The sequence below is a fragment of the Bufo gargarizans genome, chromosome 1 (genome assembly GCF_014858855.1).
Source record: "Bufo gargarizans isolate SCDJY-AF-19 chromosome 1, ASM1485885v1, whole genome shotgun sequence".
NCBI lineage: Eukaryota > Metazoa > Chordata > Amphibia > Anura > Bufonidae > Bufo > Bufo gargarizans.
The window spans coordinates 190555593-190579786 of record NC_058080.1 but is presented as its reverse complement, the minus strand read 5'-3'; positions in this window follow the sequence as shown (position 1 = coordinate 190579786).

Below are 24194 nucleotides of genomic sequence, written 5' to 3'. Positions count from 1 at the left end.
TAAAAAAGTTTTATTTTTTTATTAATAGAATATAACCACTGTATATAAAGGGCATATCTCACACGCCCTGACCTACACTAGGCCACAATTAAAGATTTGCGTCCAAAATGGCTGTATTTCAAATAACTGAATATAACCCCTGTATATTAATGTTGTATCTGACAATAACATCTGCAGCAAAGGCTGCCAAATAAACTTTTTTTTCCCAAACGGGTGTTTGTTTAATAACTGAATATGACAGCAGTGTATAACCCTGGAATTTCACACGTGCTGTAAAATGCCCTGCAAGGGCTGTAAAATGGTGCATTTTGGCAAAAAAGTGTTTTTAAATACCCAGAAAATGATGGCTGTATTTCTAGTTTTAATTGCACACTGACTAAGTGTGTTTTTTTTACTAATAGAATATAAAAGCTGTATTTAATGTTTGAATTTCACACTTCCTGATGTAGCTAGGGATGTAAAATAGTGTATTTTGCACAAAAAGGGTGTTTTAAAACCCCCCGAAAATTATGGCTGTTTTTCTAGCTTAAATTGCACATGGACTAATCCTGCAAATGCACCAGATGTTGTATATTGCCAAAAAAGGGTGATTTTTTACAACCAGATTATTAGTGTAGTTTTCCAAGATTGGATTTCAATGTCACAAAAGCTCAGATGCAGTGTTGGTGCACTGAGCTTGCATAAAATGGCCGCCGCCACCCACCTAACTAACAGACGGATAAAAGTTGTTGTTTTTTTCGGTCACTGGGCTTATTGCAGGGTAAAAAGATTGTGCCCTGCACCCACACAACTACATCTATGTCTATGTCGCTGAGTTAGATTCACATTCTGAACCAAAGATTCTTTCCTATTCTCTCTCTGAAATCACCAGCAGCATCCTCTTCCTACATTAGTAACAGCAGAGTGACGTTCAGCGCTACGTGACTCCAGCCTATATAGAGGCTGGGTCACATGCTGCACTGGCCAATCACAGCCATGCTATTAGTTGGCATGGCTGTGATGGCTTCTAAGGGCACAGAGTTAAACGCATTTCGTTTGCCTGCTCTGCAGCCTTTCAAAAAGCGCAGAGAAATCGCCCAACACCGAACCCAAACTTTTACTGAAATGTTCGGGTCCGGGGTCCAAAAATCCTAAAGTTTGGTTCGCTCAACCCTAGTCATAACCCAAACTCAAATGATTGTTAAATATATAAATATAAGAACAGATTACATGCAGTTGCTATACATAAAGTGAACAAGCATAGCTTTTAGGCCTCATGCACACGACCGTTGCGTGCATCCGTGGCCGTTGTGCCGTTTTCCTTTTTTTCAATGGGTCCGTGGAAAAATCGGAAAATGCACCGTTTTGCAGCCGAGACTGTGATCTGTGTATCCTGTCCTATTTTTTTGACGGACAACGGTTCACGGACCCATTCAAGTCAATGGGTCCGTGAAAGAACACGGATGCACACAAGATTGGCATCCGTGTCCGTGATCCGTGGCCGTAGGTTACTTTCATACAGACAGATCCGAAGATCCTTTTGCATAAAAGCTTTTTCAGAGCTGAGAGTATATTCTAACACAGAGGCGTTCCCATGGTGATGGGGACGCTTCTAGTTAGAATATACTAAAAGAACTGTGTACATGACTTCCCCCTGGCTGGCAGCAGGGGGAAGCAGGGGGCAGACCCAGGGCCGGCCTTTGGGGTGTGCGGGCTGTGCGGCCGCACAGGGCGCCATAGCAACAGGGGCGCCGGGCGGCCGACAGTCTGCCACAAACTAAGTATACTTATTACTATTTTGTTGCGGCCGCCGGCTAACTAACAGCGCTGAAAGCGCACGGACTATTGGAAATAGTGAGGAGGGGGCGGGGCCCGCGGCCGCTCTGAGCTTAGGGTTGCCACCCGTCCGGGATTGTAATCCTGTGCTGTGACTCACTGCAGCGCCGGCAGCCGGGTGATCAGCTGAGCGCAGCGCTCCAGTCCCGAGCCTCCCCGAGCCGAGTCCCTCCTCTCCCTGCTCCCTCCCTCCTCTATCTACACTACAGTGATGCGTTCCATGCCCCCAGCCAGGCAGCGCAGCGGCTCACTCACTGTTCAATCAGTCAGTCTCCCTCCTCCTCGCTCCTCCCCTGCCTGCGGCTGCCTCCCAGTGACCCTGCCTCCTTCTCTCTGATAAGGAAGTCAGGTGACGGTCCACAGTCAGGAAGTGACATCAGAGAGAGAGGCAGGGAGCTCCTTCACCCGTGGGAGAATTAAAATCATTCCTCTTCACTTCTCTCCAGTCCAGCTCCTCCAGCAGCAGCCAGGCAGCCTGCCCAAGTAGTGCCCTGTGCCCAGCCCAGTGCCCACTATTGTGCCCTGCCTGCAGGCTGCAGTGCAGCAGCAGTGGTTTTTCAACCTGACCAACTAAGACAGTCCTGAGTCCTGAACTGAACTCTGAGAGTCCTGACACCTGTTGTCCTGGATAGTCACTCACTTACTTCTAAAGAGGTATAAATATAAAACATTTGAAGTGTAATGTAACAGTGTTTAAACAGGATTCTGAAATCTGTCAATCATCAGAAAAAACATTATGTAGCTGACTGACATGAGCGATGGGCTGATGTCAGCAGTACATAACAGAGTGTTTTATAACTCCCTGCCCGCCGCTGCCGCCGTTCTATTAAAATAAAGACTTATAATATGCTAATGAGCCTCTAGGTGCTATGAGGGCGTCGCTGCAGCACCTAGAGGCTCCGTCTATTCAGCCTTTGGCAGTGGCACACCCATGTCCAGTTGATTGACGTCCGAGTTCTCCTCTTCGTCCCGTAAATCCCACGCCTGCGCCGTCCCGTTTAGTATTCGGCGCAGGTGCGGGATTTATGGGACGAAGAGGAGAACTCGGACGTCAATCAACTGGACATGGGCGTGCCACTGCCAAAGGGTGAATAGACAGAGCCTCTAGGTGCTGCAGGAACGTCCTCATAGCACCTACAGGCTCATTAGCATATTATAAGTCGGCAGGGAGTTATGTACTGCTGACATCAGCCCATCGCTAATGTCAGTCAGCTACATAACGTAACGTTTTTTCTGATGACAGAAACCCTTTAATAAAAAATATTAATTGATTGGACAACAACTATCAATAAAATGGATTTTGCACTAACATGAAATTTGGATGTCTGTATTGGACGATATGTATTATTGCACATATAAGATGCCCCCCACAAAACATGTCACTGGTTACCTGTGGCATTTCTTTATGGGGGCATATTTTAGGTGCAATACTAACAAGTGCCTTGCCCTGCACTCGCTCAGCTGTGCTCGCATACATATCGTGCCCTGTGTCCACTGTCCTGTGACCACTCTGCTAAAGCCTGGCATAGCCCAGCTATGCCCTGCTTTACCAAAGCAGACAGGCAGGAACTGTGATGTGATCATATTTATTGTATGTATGTGTGTGTGTGTGTCCGTCCCTGTGTGTGTGACTGTCCGTCCCTGTGTGTGTGTGTGTGTGTCCGTCCCTGTGTGTGTGTGTGTGGCTGTCCGTCCCTGTGTGTGTGTGTGTGTGTGTGTCTCTCCCTGGGTGTATCACCATGCCCACAGTGTTCCTATGTCTTGACGCAGCTGCATCAGAAGTTCAGAATGTTCTGTGTGGGGCAAGAAGAAGATGGAAGAGGAGGCAGCGCCAGCATGGAGTCCGTGCGATAGACACAGGGGGGCACACTAAGGACGAAGGTAACACTTCCACATGATCTACACTAGTGTTATCTGTGGTTTTACATAGGACTGCAGGTAACACTACCACATTAGCAGCACTAGTGTTATCTGTGGTTTTACATAGGACCAGAGGTAACACTACTACATTTATGGAAATCAGAGAGCCAGCACTGTGTTATCTGTATTCAGAGAGCTATGTGGTGTTATTTGTGGTGTTACATAGGACTGCAGATAAAACTTTTATGGTATATCCACAGGAGTCCCATAGATTCAGATACCGTATCGTGTAGCAGCATTATGGGTCCCAAAAAAACAGGGGTAAGGGGGGGGGGTTGCGCCACAAGGTTAGCTCGCACAGGGCGCCTGAACACCTAAGGCCGGCCCTGGGCAGACCCCCCCTGTTTTTAACTCATTGGTGACCAGTGCGGCCGTACCCCCCCTCCCCCTCTGTAGTTAACTCTTTGTTGTCCCGTGTGGCCGGCCCCCCTCCCTCCCCTGTAGTTAACTCATTGGTGGCCAGTGGGCCCCCCTCCCTCCCCTCCCCTGTAGTTAACTCATTGGTGGCCAGTGGGCCCCCCCTCCCGCATTGCTTAATGATCTGTCACTTACCAGTAGGAGGAGCTCCCGGCCGGACACAGACATCGCAGCTCGCAGGTAGGTATAATGCTTCTACAAATTGCTAAGTAACCATGGCAACCGGGACTGCAGTAGCGTCCTGATTGCCATGGTTACCGATCGGAGCCCCAGCGATTAAACTGGCCACCAATGAGTTAACTACAGGGGAGGGGGGGGCCAGCTGCACTGGCAACCAATGAGTTAGCTACAGGGGAGGGAGGGAGGGGGGGCCGGCCGCACTGGCCACCAATGAGTTTAACTACAGGGGAGGGAGGGGGGGCCCACTGGCCACCAATGAGTTAACTACAGGGAAGGGAGGGGGGGCCGGCCGCACTGGCCACCAATGTGTTAACTACAGGGGGGGAGGGGGGTCTGCCCCCTGCTGCTTGGCAGCAGGGGCAGTCATGTACACAGTTCTTTTTGTATATTCTAACCTGAAGCGTCTCCACCACCATGGGAACGCCTCTGTGTTAGAATATACTGTCGGATCTGAGTTTCACGATCTAACTCATATTCGACAGTATATTCTAACATAGAGGCGTTCCCATGGTGATGGGGACGCTTCAAGTTAAAATATACCATCGGATTGGAGAAAACTCTGATCCGATGGTAGAAAAGGGACTCCTGACTTTACATTGAAAGTCAATGGGGGACGGATCCGTTTGCAATAGCACCATATTGTGTCAACGTCAAACGGATCCGTCCCCATTGACTTGCATTGTAATTTAGGACGGATCCGTTTGGCTCCGCACGGCCAGGCGGACACCAAAACGACTTTTTTTTCATGTCCGTGGATCCTCCAAAAATCAAGGAAGACCCACGGACGAAAAAACGGTCACGGATCACGGACCTACGGACCCCGTTTTTGCGGACCTTAAAAAAAAACGGTTGTGTGCAGGAGGCCTTATACTGTATATAATAGCCAACAGAAATCTAAAAGACATCATTCACCTGGTTTGAGCCATAAAGCAAATTTCCAGTGATCACACCCAATTTTGCAACTACTGTGGAATCTTGTTCATAGTCATGGTTAGCCCCCTACCCCACACTATTAAAGGGCAAAAAACCTGTGCGCAACTTCCCTCTCCAGAAGAATGTCATTCTGCTCTGGGTGGCAAAATCATGCAGCATAATGGAGTACCCATTTTGAGCTTTGATAAAAAGGCCATCTTTCTTCTATGTATGATACTGGTTACTGCTGGTGATCTCCTAATAAACAGATAGTGTATTTCAGTTTATGGAGACATTGTAAAAGGCCAAGGGACTTCGAGTAATTGTGTGGGTCCATGAAATTTCATTTTTTTTTTTTTTATAAATTTCTTTTATTGAGAAAATCAGTATACAAGAACATCATGGAGGATACAACCTCCAGGTAAAGCAACAAATAACATTGACGTCACGGAAAGCAGATCTGGGTACATAGGCATAGGACATCCTTGTGAATTAGATCAGACCTAGACATAGGACAGATCAGGCTGAAGGAGATGGTATGGTATGGATGCGACTAGCAAACAGAATAATGAGACATCGGCGATCAAAGTAAAAGATACCAACTGTGATGAGGGGAAAACCTACGATCCTATCACAGGAATATTTTGCCAAATGACTAAACGTTTGAATTCCTGAATATTTTCCAATCCTGCCAGATTCTTGCGAAAGATTGGAAGTTTCTCATTTCCCAAGAAGAGATTTTCTCAAATCTATGGATTTGGTTGACTTTTGAGAGCCATTGTTCTATAGGGCGGACCTCTGTGGAGAGCCATATTCTCGGGATGAGGAATCTGGCCACGCCTATCAGGTGCTTGAAGAGGCTCAGGTTAGAGGTTTTATGTTTAGAAGGATATATGTTTAAAAGTGCAATCTCCGGAGAGGGGATAAAATCAGCTCCACAAACATGGTTGCTAATTTGGAAAACTTTCTCCCACCATGATAGAAGATTTGGACACTCCCACCAGATGTATAAGTAGGAGCCTCTGTCAACTAAGCATCTCCAATACCTGGCGCAGCCAGAAGACGAATATCTAGAGACGATGTCCGGTGTCTTATACCATCTAGTAATAACCTTATACCCATTCTCCTGAATGCGTACACACCTTGACGATTTGTGTGGGGAATTTAAGATAGTGCCAATTTCTTTGGCTGAGAAAGTATGCTTTAAATCTCTTTCCCAGAGGCCAATGAAGGAAGGTGAGACAAATGAGGTAGGGGTTCTAATTCTGCTATAAAGTTGCAATATCACTTTTGGGGGACCTTGCAAGCTGTCGATCAAACCCTCAAACCAGCTCAATGGTCTCATAAGGTCCCAAAAAAAGATATGTTGAGTTAATTAAGCCTTAATTAAATATACTGGGTTCTTAAGCGTAAGTGAAGGGGAGATTGAAAGGCTTTCCCTTAACCCGCTTAATGACAAAGGTGTATTGTCATGGAATATCTCTCTCATGCAAGTATCGGAGTCTCTAAGGTTTGTGGGTAGGCTGTCAAAGAGAGCTTTAGGGGCTACTTGTAATATATTGTGTACCTGGAGAAGTGGTGAAAGGAAGAGGATCTGTAGGTGTGTGGATTGGAACCATTTCCAAGCATTACAAGTAGCTTTGATCAGGGGAGTTGAATCCGGAGGTATAGGGGGAGGCATTTGTGGCCTATAAAAAGAGCTCTAAAGGAGGACTTAACTAAAGATTGTTCTATCTGGACCCAGGATTTGTGAGGAGGGGCCCTCAGCCAGTCCACAATCCTGGAGAGGAGAACAGCCTTCCCATACAGTTCAGAGTCTGGAAGGGCTATACCCCCTAAAGACGGGTTTATTCAGGGCCTTGTAGGAGAGGCAGGCTTTTTTCTTGTTCCAGATGAAGGTATTAAATAGTGATCTAAGTGAAGCATAATATGAGGAAGGGATTGGGATAGGAAGGACTTGAAGTAGGTAAGTCAATTTGGGTAGCACTAATGAAGTGAGAATGTTTTTCCTACCAAACCAGGATAGTATCGGGAGGTCAAGGTTTTTTAGGGTGTCAGAAACGTGGTTCAAAAGAGAAGTGAAATTTAAAGCAAAAAGTTGGGAGGGATTATTACTTATCTTAATGTCTAAGTATGTTAGATGGGGAAGGGACCAATTAAAAGGGGAGTTTCGTTCCAATCGTGTTTTCAGGGAATTAGAAAGGCCAGTGTGAATAATTAAAGACTTGCTATGGTTGATCTTAAAGTTGGAGAATTTACTAAATGTTTCTAAGTGCTGGAAAATCTTAGGGAGTGCGACGCTTGGATTACTAGAAATAATCAGCAAGTCGTCGGCAAAAGCTGCCGTCTTGTTTTCCTGATCCCCAAGATTTACGCCCTTGATATCTTTATCAGATCTAATAGTTTGCAAGAGGGGTTCCATAATTAATACAAAGAGGAGAGGGGAAAGGGGCCAACCTTGCCGAGTGCCATTGCTTATCTTAAAAGGGAAAGAAAAGGTGTTATTGATAGAGATTGAGGCAGAGGCTTTGGAATACATGGCATCTATAGCTGACAGGAAGGGGTCTGGGAATTTTTTAGAAGAAATAACGGATTTCACGAAAGACCATTTAACTCTATCAAATGCCTTTTTGCATGGTAAAGGATATTGAGGACTCTGGCCGTGTTATCTTTACCCTCTCTCCCCCTAACAAAGCCAGTTTGATCTCTGTGGATCAGGGAAGGTAGTATGGAGGCTAAACGGTTAGCCAACATTTTGGCCAGTAATTTGAGGTCAATGTTAAGGAGAGAGATGGGCCTATAACTAGGGCAAAGTGTAGGGTCCTTACCCTCTTTGGAAATTAAGATAATATGGGCTTTAGTCATATCATGAGACAAGGGGTTGTTGGACAGGGTTAAGTTATAGAGCGGGGTAAGGTAAGGTATAAGTGTATCATGGAATGTGGAGTAGTAAGAGATAGGAAGGCCATCTGGGCCTGGGCTTTTACATTTAGGGGAGTTACGAATAACTTCCATAAGTTCATCTGGGGTAAAAGGGGAGGCCAGGAATTTTTTGTCCTCATCAGATAAAGAGGGGAGTTGCAACTTCTCCAAATAGGCAGTGAAAGATGGCAAGGGCCCTGAGGAGGTAGGTGAAAGGGGTGGCGCAATCAGGTCTGAGTCAAAAATGGGCGATCCTGAAGCGTTAGTAAGTTTATGCACAAAATTGTTAGATTTCCTCATTTTGACCCTTTGCATAACAAATTTAGAGGCTTTGTTACCATGAGCGAAAATCTTTTGGTGTGAGATAAGATAATATTTTGCTGATAAGGAGTTTAGTAGGTCTTTAAGTGCGTGCCTATAATTGTTTAACTCATTTAAATGGGTCTTGAGTAGGGACATTTTATGGGATTTTTCTAAACGAGGAAAAGATCATCAATTTGTAGATTCCTGGTTTTCTTGAGATGGGCCCCAATACTGATGCATTGGCCTCTCACAAAAGCCTTCTGAGCGTCCCATAGGGTCTGAGGAGAAATTTCTGAAGAAGCGTTTAAATGGAAGTAATCTTTTAAAGCTGTTTGTATTTTAGATTTGGCCTCTATATCCCCAAGTAGTTGCTCGTTTAATCTCCAGGAGGTAAAGGATTTGTTTTTCCTCAGGGTGGAGAGGGATAAGTATATAGGGGAGTGGTCAGATAGGAGGATGTTTCCTATGCTTGCTTCTTTACAGTATTGGAGGTGGTCTTTAGAAATAAAGATGTAATCCAGGCGTTGGTAAGAGCCGTGGACTGTTGAATAAAAGGAGTAATCCTTAGTGTCTGGGTGGAAAGTACGCCAAACATCAATACGTTGGGCCTTCCAAAGTTTAGAGGTCAGGGAGCGAATGGCGGACTTGGAATGAGCGGCTTTTCCTGAGGAGGAGTCTAAAAGGGGGTTTAATACCAGGTTGAAATCTCCACCTAGCACCAAGGTGCCTTCACTAAAAACTCTAATTTTGTCTAGAATGTTTTTTTTAGCCAGGGGACTTGTTTTGTATTCGGGACATAAACATTAACAAAGGTATACATAAGCTGAAGGATTTTCCCCTTCAGCATTAAGTACCTTCCTTCAGGATCAACGCATTGATCCAGAAGCTGAAATTGAACTCTTTTTTGTAGCCCTATACTCACACCCCTAGAGTTGGATGAGCTGGAACCACTGTGGAACCATTGGGAAAAATAGGAGTGTGTGAGGTTAGGGAAATGACCCAACTTCAGGTGCGTTTCCTGGAGAAACACCACTGTAGCTCCTTCTCTCCTCAACATCCCAAATATCTGTCTCCTTTTAGATGGGGAGTTAAAATCCCTCACATTGTAAGAGGCTATCCTTAGGTCGGCCATCTGGGAAGTCAACAGATGTCAATCTTGCTAGAAAAGGTGTGTGTGGGTAGTGAACCTTTAGCTCCAGAATGAAAATTAACACACCTAACATCAAAGATAAATCTGACCTTAGATACGCATCACATACCGATACCATTCTCCCAAGACCATCTGGTGACGTGAGTACAAAGAGAACAATAAAACTAGAAGAAGAAAAAAGAAACAAAAAACATAAGCAGTATATCTGCAATATCATCAATGAGGAGGGGAAATTGGGTTGAAACCCTAGTACAAACATAACTTTACCAAGAAAAGTTGTTGAGATAACACCAGAGCATGGGAGCGAGCCAGGGGCCCAATTCCAGCTCTGGGTCTACCGGCAAATTTAGCAGGGAAGATGTGTGAACGGAAGGAGAGGACCAGAGGTGAGAGGCCTGCGCTTGCTTTAAATAAAGACATAAACTGAGGTCCTCCCTCCACCGGGCCCCACCAAATATGAACCCCTGAGGAGAGACAAGAGATGGGGGAAAAAGGGGGGGGTTTAAGGGGGGAATTGGAGGGAGAGAGAAAGGGGAAAGAAACAGGAGTCCAGTGCGGAAAAATACTCAAGGATGGGAGGTATGGAACCACGTCTTCATTCACCACACCAGTGTATATCCATCAACTCGGCGGCTGTGTTTTGAGAAGGGGGGATCAGAAAGTGTCCGTGGAGAGACGTCTAGGAGTTAGAGAATTGGCCTTCTTCCTCTGACGATGGGCTTTTGGGGTCCTCCTGGGCTCAAAGGGGATCGGTTTAGGAACTTCTGGTAGAAAGGCGACATCTTGGATAAAGTCCCAATTTTCAATTTTCATGCTGGGAATCCCCAGGTGCTGGAATGCTTGCTCTAGGTCAGCATGGCTTCTAATCGTAATCCGGATCCCTTTGTATAGGAATGAGAGGCCGAAAGGGAAAGTCCAGTGATAGAGGATTTTGCGATGGATGAGCCACTCTGTCAGGGGCTTAAGAGCTTTGCATTTTTTCAGGGTAATCAGAGCCAAATCCTGGTAGATGTGAATCCGGTGATCTCTGAACAACACTTCCGATTTCTTCCTGGCACTCTCTAATATGGCTTCCTTGTCCTGGAAGTTTAATAAACGACAAATTATGTCTCTGGGCGGCTCAGCTGGTTTATGTTTAGGGCGGAGGGCCCTATGAGCTCGAATCTCAAGTTATTCCTCCTGCCACGATTCTCCTGATCTTCCAATGTGGCATACATGGAGTTGAGGTGGTTCTGCACTGCCTGAAGGCAGTTTGAGTCAGCCGATTGGAAGTCAAGCATAGCAGTGTGTGCATTTTCGAGATCTTCCACTCTGCCCCCAATATGCCTAATGTCCTGACGCATGGAAGAAACTTCGCTTACCAGCGGTTCTAAGGCTTTGGTTAGGGTTGCCTTCAGGTATTTCCTCAATATCGGAAGGTTTGGGCGGCTTCCAGTATCTTCCGAATCACTGTCTCTTTCGGCGTTGTCCTGGCTCTCCTCACCAGGGTCAACAGCCGGCACCATTTTGGTTTCTTTAGCGACATGTATGGCCGCCGCTTTTTTAATAAATGTATCCATCTCCCCACTTGCTACAGATGGCTTCTGGTGATGTGGAGGTTCTCCTGATCTCGAGTGGCCTATTTTCACAATTTTCTAGACGATAGAGCCAATGTAAGCTGCGGTAAAGAAATGCCTGTTAGACGGAGCGCAGACGTACACAGCCATCCACGTCCGGCGCTAGCTCCGCCCCCTGTGGATCTATGAAATTTCTGATAGTGGCCCTATATAAGGTGATCAATTTACACACTTAGAAAACATTTTAAAAAAATCACATTGGCTTTTATACACTACGTGAAATCTGTTTGTTGCAGTACATTGACTATAAAGTGATATAACATAGTTAAATATAAGAAAAGCTGAATATTCTAGTAGTAATACTAGAATTCTTAATCCCAATTAAAGTGTTAAAACTGCATCTATGATCCAAAATATACTATACCTTGAAGACAACTATTCCAGCTTCATATAATACATGGTTATTCCCAGTGACTGTAAAATAAAACTTTTTATTATACTGAAATTTAACTTTGATTTAAGTTAAAAAAAATGCTAATTAACAAAAAATGGACATGCTATGCAATTCATTATTGTTCTGTCTTGCACCTTTACATCTGCCAAGTACTTAATTGTATTTCTACATTTCCTTTTTAAAGTGTAACTGACATTTATATTTCTTTTTTGTAATGTGTAGGTGAAGTGAGAAGGAAAGTTTTTCTAATATACTTTATTAAAGAGGTATTCCGGTTACCATAAATATAACTTATGTTTTAGACTAATTCATCATGAAAAATTACCTAGTATAATGTAAATTTCACATTTACAGTTCAGTAGTTATAAAAGTAGTTTTCTACTTCTACTACCCACTGTGTTTCCTCATAAATGACCATGGCATCGACCTGTAGTTCTGAGCTTTTGTTAGGTCGAGCATGCTCAGTGTGTTGCTACCAATTCTTTAGCTAATTGTCTTGTGAAACTTAGAGAGTGTTAGTGTGCTGCTGATTACTGAGTAGAGGGGGCGTGACCGGACTGTATATCAGGCAGCCAATCAGTAAACCTCAACACTCACAGCAGGAAAGCTAGGGATTGTGGGGATTATAGACTTTGAAGTTTTGTGAGGGAAGATCAGAAACTATGATACTGTGTTTCAGGCTCGCACAGGAAGTAGACAAATAGATTGCTGGTTAAATTGAAACTCTGGTTATATGTATAGGTTCTGGTTGGGTCACAGCTTGCAGCCTTAAAGGGGTTGTGCCACTTCAGTAAATGCATTTATTATGTAGACACAGTTAATACAAGGCACTTACTAATGTATTGTTATTATCCATTATCCATATTCATTTTTCCATCTCATTATACACTGCTCATATACATGGTTATGACCACCCTGCAATCCAGCAGCAGTGGCCATGCTTGCACACTATAGAAAAAAGCACCAGCCTGTGTGAGCTCCCATGGCCCCAGCCACTAGAGAGACCAGTGCTTTTTCCTGTAAATAGTAAAGGGCAACTATTCTCGTCAAACTAAAAGTGACAGTTCAACACTTTCCCTGCCCACTCAGCCCACAACTCCTCCCAGTCCCTCCCAAAGCGCTGCTCATTGCACGCCCCAAACCATGCCTAAACACTGCCCAGTCAACGCACCTTATTCTGTTAGATCTGATATCATGTCATTAATTCAATTAAGTTATAATATCTTTAAAAATAAAATGATATTAAGCTTGTATTAAATGCAGCACACCAGACCTGCAGGGTATTGCGATTGTGAGGTCACGGTTTATGGGCAAGCGAGGGTTACTCACAGTTCTGTAGGAAAACCCTGGGCAGGCGTACAGCAGTGAAAGAAAGGCTGGCACAGGGGACCTCTGGAGCACATTCTGTATATAGGGACCAGGCCTGATGGTGGATGAGGTGCCCTGGTGGCTGCAGGTGTTTAATGTGCCTAAGGCAAGGTCCCTTTAAGGTTCGTGACGCTAGTGCCTGTGACGGTGACACACTGATTTGCAGTAGTAGTAAATGAGGAACACGATGGTATGGTGAACCAAACTTTGCATTACTAGTAACAGTTCAACTTTGTACAAGCCAGTCGTCCATACAATTCCATATAGCAAGTTCCCTTTCACAAGTAGGTTTTCACAATCAACAATGGCAGGTATATTCCTTGCAAGATACTCGGCGGGTAATAATCACACACACGCAGATCAGGTTTTACCTTCTCCTCAGATATAGAGTAGACTGTTCCTAGAACTCCTGTCTGGTTTCTATCCCAAGGCCCGGACTCCCAAATGCTGGCTTTTATCCTTGGCAAATAATCTTCCTCCTGTGTTTATCCTTGCTCTATATTTATGACTCTTCTGCCCTTCAGCTTACTTGAATTTAGCTGGAACTCTGGCTCTGCTTGGCATGTGGGAACTGTGGGTTTCTCCCAGGAGGCACATAACTTCTACTGGGGTGAATCTTCTGAGCTGACATAGACTCAGGGAGAATTCAGGCAGGCTAGGATCCCTCCACTAGCCTCCTGGTGGCAACTAGAAGCCTGGGCTGTCTAGCTGCATGTCAGGAGGAGACCCTCAGCTTGTCTCTGGCTGGTGCCTTCTCACTTCTGTCTCCACAGACTCCTGACTACAGACTAACCCCTCCCTGTCTGGGCCTGAACATTTATACTAGGGGCTCTCTATCTCCCTCTAGTGTCTAGGATGCTACACTACACCCCAATAGGCCTGCTGTACATGTCACAGGGGAACAATACATATAAAAGCATATAGAAAATACATTAAAATGGACGGTTAAATATATTGCCACTGTCCCTCAGCAGTAGGAGGACAGCGTGGCCCAATTGACCCTTGTGTAGTGCCCACCTTTACCTAGTGGGACACTACATTAACCTCTTACTAAGCCATTATAAATATTGACAATGGCTAATTGATCCGTCTAACTTCCTAAAGCGAAAGGACCTTTGATGATGTCATAACGCCCCCTTTTATTCTGTTAGATATGATAACGTGTCATTAATTTAATTACATTTTAATATCTTTAAAAATAAAATGATATTAAGCTTGTATTAACCTCTTACTAAGCCATTATATATATTGACAATCGCTAATTGATCCGTCTATCTTCCTAAAGCTAAAGGATCTTTAATGATGTCACCACAGGTCCTGAAGGGGAACTGACGCAGTCCCTTTGTGAGATCCTGCAGGACCTGCGATGTCTGAAACTTGCTTTAATTATATACGATCGTGTTTAATAAAATCGAAGGTGTCCGTGATTTAAGCAAAATATTTGATAACCACATCTAACACATATTCGTCCTTAGCGTCTTCATACAGATTTGTCTTTTGTCCCGTCACAGACGCAGCAGCTGCGGCAGAAACAACAGAAGCTGCGTCAGCCGCGGCACCCAACTTTCCCGGGTGATGATTCTGTCTTCCCATTTTGTCCTTTTTCATAGCTGCATCTGTCACAGATATTAAACATATCTATCTAACACAGCTATGTAGCATTTATAAATATTAACAATAGCTAATTGCGGCACCCAACTTTCCCTGGTTCTGATTCTGTCTTCCCATTTTTTGGTCCTATTTCATAGTCACATCTGTCACAGATATTAAACATATCTATCTAACACAGATATGTAGCATATATAGATATTAACAATAGCTAATTGCGGCAGCCAACTTTCCTTCTAATATGCCATTTGTCCATCAATATGTACAAACACCTACCAAATTTAGAAGTCCACAATGTTTATACATGTGTTACGAGACACAGTCAGCCTAATGTACGAGCAGCTGTGACAATAGCAAACAGTTGTTAAAACATGCCCGGACACGTACTAATATCTTTAAAAATAAAATTATATTAAGGTTCTATCCAAACTATCTATCTTGTAGCCGTAGTCAATTGACGGTATGCAAAAGAGCGCTACACGCTCAACAAAAACACAAACATTTTTTATAGCCTGTTTTACAACTGCCTATTCCAGACTCAAATTATACACACTCCTAGACAGATTGCAAGAATGTTGTCTTCATCACGACACAGACTCCGCCATATTCGTAAGTAGAGATGGCGAATGGAACCCGCCTTTGAGCGATTTGTTTCGGTGAACTAACTAGTGAAATACCTGCTGACATGTACATTACCGAGTTTGTAACTGCGGGTCCAAAGATGTACGGCTACAAACTCAACAACGGGAACACCGCATTAAAGATTAAGGGTAAAACTTGCAATGTTGCTAACAGTTGACTTGCTAATTTTGACAGCCTAAAAGACCTTGTGTTGGATTACTCACGCAATCCCAATCCCAAGATGCAGAAAACAATAGGTATAGAGCAAAACAGCATATAGAGACATAGTGGGCCATAGAGACATAGTGCAACCTGTGCCGTACCAAAATGAGCAGGGGCATGAACACTAGAGACTTTGCTCGTTTGCGAGTGCCGAACATTGACCCATGACACATCCTTCAGGTGTGACAGGACAGCCAATTGAGACGTTTCAGCACATGGACACACACCCTACCCTATAAATAAACCCGATCTGGCCGCCATTTTACATTCAGTTTTTTGCCACTGTAGGGATAGGTTGCTGTGTTGCTTTGTGGAGCATGGACAGACTATTAGGGACACCAAATGCTAGCTAATAGGGCCACAAAAGTCCTTTTAAGGACTGGTATAGGTTTTCTATCGATAGGTGTGACATACAGAGGGGGTATATACTTATAATATACTTTTTAACATAGAAAGTTTTTTATAGTGCATTTGTATTGTGCAGAAGTTGTGTGCGGTTCTGCTGTGATACTGCAGCTAGATAGAGGGACAAACGCTATTGGAAGAACTAGTTGCAACTGATGTGCTATACCTGTTGCCTCCAAAAAAACGTATTGAGAGGTGTGACATACCTATAATGTACCTTCTAACATATAAAGTATATTATAGTGCATTTGTATTGTGCAGCAGTTGTGTGCGGTTCTGCTGAGATACTGCAGCTATACAGAGGGACAAACAGTATTCAAATAACTAATTGCAACTGGTGTGATATACCAGTTGCCCTCCAAAAAACTGATTAAGGGGTGCGATATACCTGCTTCCACAAAATACTAATTGAGTGGTGTGATTCACCGGCCTCCACAAAGAATTGATTGAGGAATGTGATACACTGTCTTCCACCAAATATAGATTAATGGGTTTGATTTGCCAGCTTCCAGCAAATGCTCATTATTGGGTTCTATATACCTGTTTCCACTAAATACTGATACAGGGTATTGATATACCAGCTTCCACCAAATAATGATTGAGGCCTGCGATACACCAGCTTCCACCAAATATCGATTAAGGGGTTTTATTTACCGGCTTCCAGCAAATACTCATTATTGAGTTCTATATACCTGTTTCCACAAAATACTGATAGAGGGAATTAATATACCGGCTTCTACAAAATATTGATTGAGGCCTGCGATATACCCGCTTCCACAAATACAGCTCTTCTATAGGGACTTTGTCACACAGTCATTTTTAAAATGAGAGGCAGGCCATTCCACAGGGGTGGTAGGGGTCGGGCCCTAGATGTCCTGGACCCCGGGGTATTTGGCAAAAAAATCGGTGCACAACTAAGTTCAGGATGTGTGCCATGCAAGGCACGTGTGTCATTTTGCCCTGTTTCAGCGCGCTCTGCAGATTTGCACAGTTGTCCTACACCACTTTACCAACTGTCAAATTGAGGCTAGTTACTGATCCTCCTGTGACCATAGAGCTGAAAGCAGTGCAGGACCAATGTGGCTCTTGGCACAACAGCTGCAGCACAGAATGACAAAACTGAATAGTTTATGGGGAGCTGGGGGGGGGGGGGTGCAGCGGAACAGGTGGTAGCAGTGGAAAAGGAGGAGTCAGCCGAAGAGGAGACAGAGGATGTAGTAGGAGGAGGAGAAGAAGAAGCAGGCCTACTTACAATCTGTGGCGGTAACACCAAATCCACATGGGTGCCACGGGTTGCATGCTTGACAGCCGTCAGAAGGTTCACCAGGTGGGCAGCAAAATGTATTTACCTTCCCTGCCTGTGTTTGCTAGACCACATATCTGTGATCAGATGTATCTTTGAACTGACACTGTATGCCAGAGACATATTCACTTACCGCTGAACGTGGCCATATAGCATCCGTGATGCCCTTCTGGGTGAAATATTTCCTTCCGGGGACCTTCCATTGTGGTGTGCCAATGGCCACACATTTTCTAAAGGCCTCTGAGTCCACCAGTTTATATGGCAGTAGTTGGCGGGCTAGCAGTTCTGACAAGCCGGCGGTCAGCCGTTGGGAAAGAGGGTTATCCAACGTCATCAACTTTTTACGTTCGAACATTTGGGACACGGAAGCCTGCTTTTAGCCAGATGAACGCGACAACGGCATGGTGGAAGGTGGAGTGGAGGACAAATGGGAGGAGAGAGGAGGAGAAGAGGCAGGACATGGAGCGCCAGGAGTGTGGTTTTGTGGGTTCTGACAGTGTTGCTCCCACTGGGCTCTGTGATAGAAGGCCAGGTGCCTTCTTAAGGCAGTTGTTCCTAGGTGAGTGTTGGGCTTACAGCGACTTATGAGTTGACAGCACAGGCTACAGATGGCAACACTATTGTCAGCAGCTGACACGTTAAAAAACCCACACTGCAGAGCCATGTGCCGGCGTCCTGGGAGCGCCAGATGTGACCGTGCATGGTGGATGGCTCACTCCAGATTCATTTGCAGTCTGCTTTTTGCCTCCTGTGCACTGCGAGTTCTGCTTGCTTTTTATCCGCGCAGGGTGGGCTGTGAATGGCACAGGTAGCGCAGCGATGCTGCCTGATCCTGCAATAACCAATAGCAAAGCTCCGACAGCAAGGATCTTTGCTATTGGTTAGATTGGGCGGGCGCCGGAGCGATACAGCGCTCTGCAGTAGGGGAAGCCGGAGGAAGCTGGAAGGAGAAGGGGCCGTCTCCCGGTGGTGGCTGAAGCAAAGAGTGCTGGGCACCCTGCCAAGGACCCCGATAATCATGGCAGCTAAGGAGTTGAAGCCTACAGCCCAGACATCGAGATGGACCTGCAACAGAAGGTGACAGAGCAGGGTGTAATGTATCGATGTGTGTAATGTATGTAGAACAGTGTGTGATCATCACATACTGCACTATATACATCATACACATGCCCCTTCACATAATAATGGTTAGATATGTGCCCTCTTTACAGCAGTAATGCTCACACATGCCCCTCACAGTCATAATGGCCAGATATGTGCCCTCTTCACAGTAGTAATGGTCACACGTGCCCCCTCACAGTAATAATGGCCAGATATGTGCCCTCTTCACAGTAGTAATGCTAACACGTGCCCCTCACAGTGTTTGCTTTTCTTTCTGGCAAAGCTACCTGGTTCTGGCCCGTGAAATTTATGCCAAGTCTAGTGTGGCCCTCAGACGAAAAATGGTTGGGCACCAGTGCACTAAAAAATACTTTCCATGTTAGAAAGTATATTATAAGTATATCACACCCCTCAGTCTGTCACACCTATCGATAGCAAACCTATACCAGTCCTTAAAAGGACTTTTGTGGCCCTATTAGTTAGTGTTTGGTGTCCCTAAAAGTCTGTCCGTGCTCCAAACAGCAACCTCTCCCTACACTGGCAAAAAACTGATTGTAAAATGGCAGCCAGATCGGTTTTATTTATAGGGTAGGGGGTGTGTCCATGTGCTAAAACATCTCAATTGGCTGTCCTGTCCCACCTGAAGTATGTGTCATGCGTCAAAGTTAGTTGTAATGCAAAAGAATATGTCGCCGGCGGACATTGCCATATGTTCATGCAGTGTCCCACTCAGGACATGTGGGAACTGCAAAATAACAGTAAACTGCATTACCGTGTTTCATGTCATTCTGCATTACATCACCTGTTGTATCCCTGTTCATAGGCTGGTTAGGTGTGTTTCATGCATCCCACCACTAGAGGGGGATAGCACTCAGTCTATATAAATGCCTTACTCAGGCTTAGTGTGGGTTGTTGAGTGGGAGTGATTCAATTCAGTTAAGACTACACATCACAGAGTAGTGAGTGGAGTCAGAAGTGACGATGTGGTAGTGCCAAGGTATGAGGAGCATTGTCCTCCTGTAGTCCTCTTAGTTCCTTACATCCTACAACCAGAGGATAGAGTTTCGTCCCTGGAAGAAATCCAAGCAGAGAGACATTGGTGATAACAGCCACTACCTAAGGCTTAACGGGCACCTTTGCACATGGTGGAGGACAATCTAGCTACAGGCGGCCTCACCATAAAGTATAGAAGACAGATCAGCTACCTGTTCAAGAGCTTGGAAGATGCAGAAATTATAGGACTAAGCACACCCGAAAAGAGTACTACTGAACCACTGCCTGAGTCAGGACCTAGCCAAAACCTATTAACAGTGGATCAACAGAATTCCTCTATATACCCAGAGACTGTATTCTGTCGGGATGTTTATGCTGCAACTTAAACCAGCTACAGTAAAAGTTGTGCGTTGTATCCTACCACTGTCTACCTCATTCTTCAATACTACAACTGGTTGCACCACCATAAATGGTACTGGCGTCAAGACAAATACCACCAAGGGACCCAGCCGCCACAAGCACCCTAAACACCGCTGTCATCAAAGGCACCTCAACCTTCATCTTGGCTGGTGCTCCCCTACCGCAGAGTGTGCCCCGAAAGGTTTTGTGCTGACTTCCTCATCACTGTGCTGCCGGCCCAGGGAGGATTTCTGCTAACCGTGAGTAAACTGATGAACTGTATTACTACTCTCCCTCATCGGCCCACCGTGCACCTCATGTGTTGCCCCTGCGGTTCTGGCATGTCGCATTCGCATGTTCGATGAATCGCGAACTAGCAAAGTTTGACGCAAAACGACCGCCGGGTGAACCGCAAGGCCATTTCTACCCCTGACTTCTCTACTCCACCAGAGGAAAGCGGCTGAACTTAAAGGCACTCTAAATTTGGCTTTTATGGCGTATTCCCCACTGTATTCCGATGCACCCCTTCCACCACTAAAAAGGGTGTATGGTTCAATCTCCCTTTTCTCATCCTCCTCCTCCATCATATCAACATGCTTATTAGGCTGCCCTCGCTCCTAATATTTAGGGGGTCATCTCAGCAGCAGGCCCTCGCCCATAATGTTTTTGAGGGTCACCAGCAGGCCCTCGCCCAAAATGTTTTTGAGGGTCACCAGCAGGCCCTCGCCCATAATGTTTTAGAGGGTCACCAGCATTCCCTTGCTCCCAATGTTTTTGAGGGTCACCAGCAGGATCTTGTTCATAATGTTTTTGAGGGTCACCGGCAGGCCCTCGCCCCTAATATTTAGATGGTAAGATCAGCAGCTGGCCCTCGCCCCTAATGTTTTAGAGGGTCAGCTCAGCAGCAGGCACTCGCCCCTAATGTTTTAGAGGGTCAGCTCAGCAACAGACCCAAACCCCTAATGTTTTAGATGGTCAGATCAGCAGCAGGTCCTCTCCCCTAATGTTTTAGATGGTCATATCAGCAGCAGGCCATGGCCCCTAATGTTTTAGATGGTCAGATCAGCAGGCCCTTGCTCCAATAGTTGTTGAGGGTCACCAGCAGGCCATCAATCATAATTTTTCAAGGGTGTGTATGATGCCCTTTTTTATGTGTAATAAACGGTGTATTGGACTGCCGGTCCTTGTAATTTTTGGCAGCCCTTTCACTTTACATACAAGTAAATATATAGGGAAAAATATTTCGTAACAATTATTCCTCTAAAATCGGTTTTGTGCGTATTATTGTCAGTCTGTAAAAGTGGCATACTACTCAGACAATATCATTCCCAGCAGCAACCTGGGGGTCCAAGATGCATCCAGATATCCTCCTCATGCTGTTCTCGAACCATTTCAGTGGTGTTTCCGTTAATTTCTGACCTTTTCATGTGAACCAGACACCCTCCACTCTTCAGAGCAGGGGGTGCCTGGTTTAATGCTCTGGTTCTCCCATTGACTTCCATTTTGCTCGGTAGAGCACCCAAGCATCCCGAGGTGTTCTACTCGAGCACCCGAGCACTAAAGTACACTTATCTTCAATAGAAAATGGATGAGCAGGAACACAGATGAGGAACTCACACCAGCTCTTCCTACTCCAGGCAGATAATATCAACTGCTTGGTATGAAGTGTGAGTCCAGACTAAATAGAGGTGCAGTAATGACCACAAGCTACACCTGAGACAAGAGGTGTGGTCATTAACAACAGCAACACTGCAACAAGTAAAAACAGGCTGTCAGATAACCTAATGTGCAGCCAGTCTCTCAGATCATGTAACTTCTGACACAGGAGGGACCGTGACAGGATTGTGTGACGATTGTGTACTGAACAGGACCTGGGAGCCAGATTAGGGCCAGGGCCACTTCTGCTTTAGGCCCAAAAGGTGCCAGTGTTAAGCCCAGCTTAGCTGCCTGTAGCTTTGTGCAAGCAACTCCCTTTTGGTGCTTTTTCTCTACAAGGTGGGCACACAAAACCACAGTGGTGTGCAAGATCTGCAGAGTAAGCCATAGCCATTTAAACACAATTATAGGTAGCAGGTCTATTGCAACGCATGCACCGGATCCTTTGAGAAAATACAACCAGCATGCCCAGCATTCCCAATCAGAACCAGTCTATCCTCCTTCTCCTGGTCCTCTTTGTGGCAGCCAACCCGCAATCTTTGTCATCATGATCATCATTGCCTTGTTCTTCTCCTCCTAAGACTCCTACTTTTCCTTGGCTCTATCGTGAGACATCTATAACAAAATATAAAACCACACCTGGGCACGTTGCTGGCAGTGCAGGCATCAAGCTGCACTCCATGGTGGACTCCTGGAGCAGCTATTATGGACAGGGACAGTACATGCCTTTCATGGCCCACTAGGGGCAATGTATTTTGCTGCATTGGAGAGGCAGCACCCCACCACCAAGGGCATCTCCTTTTAACACCTTCCCACCATATCATAGGGCGCCAGTGGCTCCCACAGCAGGCACTTTCCTGTCTCCTCCAACTCCTCCTCCTTAGATTCGGTCCCATCCCCAACAGCATCAGGGCACAGCATCACTCACACTACCCATCCTTCCGATCACATCTGTCAAGTCAAGTGTTGCCTTACCGTGTTGGAACCAATCAGCCTGCGAGAGAGTAGCCGCACTGGCAAGCAGTTGCTCAAGTACATCAAGCAGAAAACATCCTGCTGGCTGTCACCACTCCAGCTGGTCAAGGTGGTCGGTGACAATGAGCACAACACCCTAGTTGCCCTGAACCTAGGTGAAATAATACATGCTCTTTGTATGCCCTTTTCAAAAAAAGCATTGGCTAGCACAAGCTGCTGGCAATGTCCAAGAGACTTTCCCTCTTTTCAGCCATTCTGACGTAGTGAGAAATGGTCTCCTGGACTTGCTTCGTCAGAATGGCCTGCATCTTATAACACATTGAAAAATAAATAAATTAATTAAATCATACTTACCTTATCCATTTGCTCTCAAAGAGCCGGCCGCTGCCCTTTTGATTGAAGATCTAACATGAAATCTCGAGCAGCCCCTGATGATGTCATCATGTTGGGCAGCGTGGTGACGTCATATGTCACCACACCAGATGTTTAATCAAAATGGCAGAAGCTGGCCCGTTGCGATCAAATGGATGAGGTAAGTATAATTGTTTAGTTTTTATACAGCCATTCAGGGAAAATCAAAGCACAAGGAAATTTCGACTTTGCGAGAATCAAATTTTCCCTGAAATTCATATCAAAGTCTACTTTGTTGACTTCGATTAGCTCAACACTATCCGTTCCTGCCACTACGAGAAGCAGACGATGCATCAACAGTGGCAGCAGCAGCCATTTCAGTCTCCTCAACATGATGGAGAGTTTTTTTTTTTCAACTTGCCTTGCTCGGCTGAGGCCAGGCAGCAAGGCAACAGCTCTCGTCTTAAGTTGAGGCCTATCTAAACTGTGGCCAATTCCCTGACCCCATGTATTTCTGGGCAGGCAGACTGGAACAGTGGCCCGAAATGGCACAGCACGCTCTCTATCTTCTTTCTTTCCAGCCTGCAGGATCATCTCGGAGATGGTTTTCAGCAATATGGGGGGGGGGGGTGACACCCAAACGGACCAAGTGGTCTTGCGCTAGTGTCTAAAACAAAACATTACTTTTGTCAAACTGAAACAACCCTGGATTCAAAAGGATTTTGAAAGTTAGGCTGATTCTGATATGTAGACCTTGCCTACCTTGCCTTGCTGGCAGTGCCTTATCTTGCTAATTTTGCTGTCTGCCTATTATCATGTTCTGTACGGCTGCTGCAGCCTGCAATCATGCGAATAGTGTCTTTGAATTGTCAGGTTACGTAATACCACTTTCATGATTGAAATAGATTTTTTTTTGTGGGGGGTAAGATGGTTGAAACTTTAAAAATCTTTTGTGTATGGGGGGGGGAGGTTCTCACAGTCCAGGCAAAGCTGGAGCATGCAATGCATCATGCCACTGCCACTAATGCCTAAGGGTCAGTTCTGTATACTCCCTTTCCACACAGTTGAAATTATTAAATTTCATAAAAAAATCAATGAAAATAGATAAAATCTTCCTAAGGAGGCTAGAGGGGGTTATATACCCCCACTAGAGCATTTATATATATAGGCACTCCTCTTACTGGAATAAATATAAATACATCCAATAATTTGAAAATGTATTACAATGTTAAAAGATAAAAGATACTAAATAAATATGAAAACATGAAAAACTAAAAAACATTATTTATATATATATATATATATTTTTTTTAAATGGGGCCCTGATTATATACAACTTATCTTGTGAATTGATAATCAATAATCATAATCATTTTTTTTAAATCATGATTAGCAATTAACAAGATAATTTTTTTTATAATCAGGGTCCCATTTACAAAATATATGTGTATGTATTACGGTTTTTTTGTTTTTCACACTTTTTATGTTGCAATTTTTTTTATCTTGTACCATTGTAATACATTTTCACATTATAATTTGGATGTATCTATATTTATTCCAGTA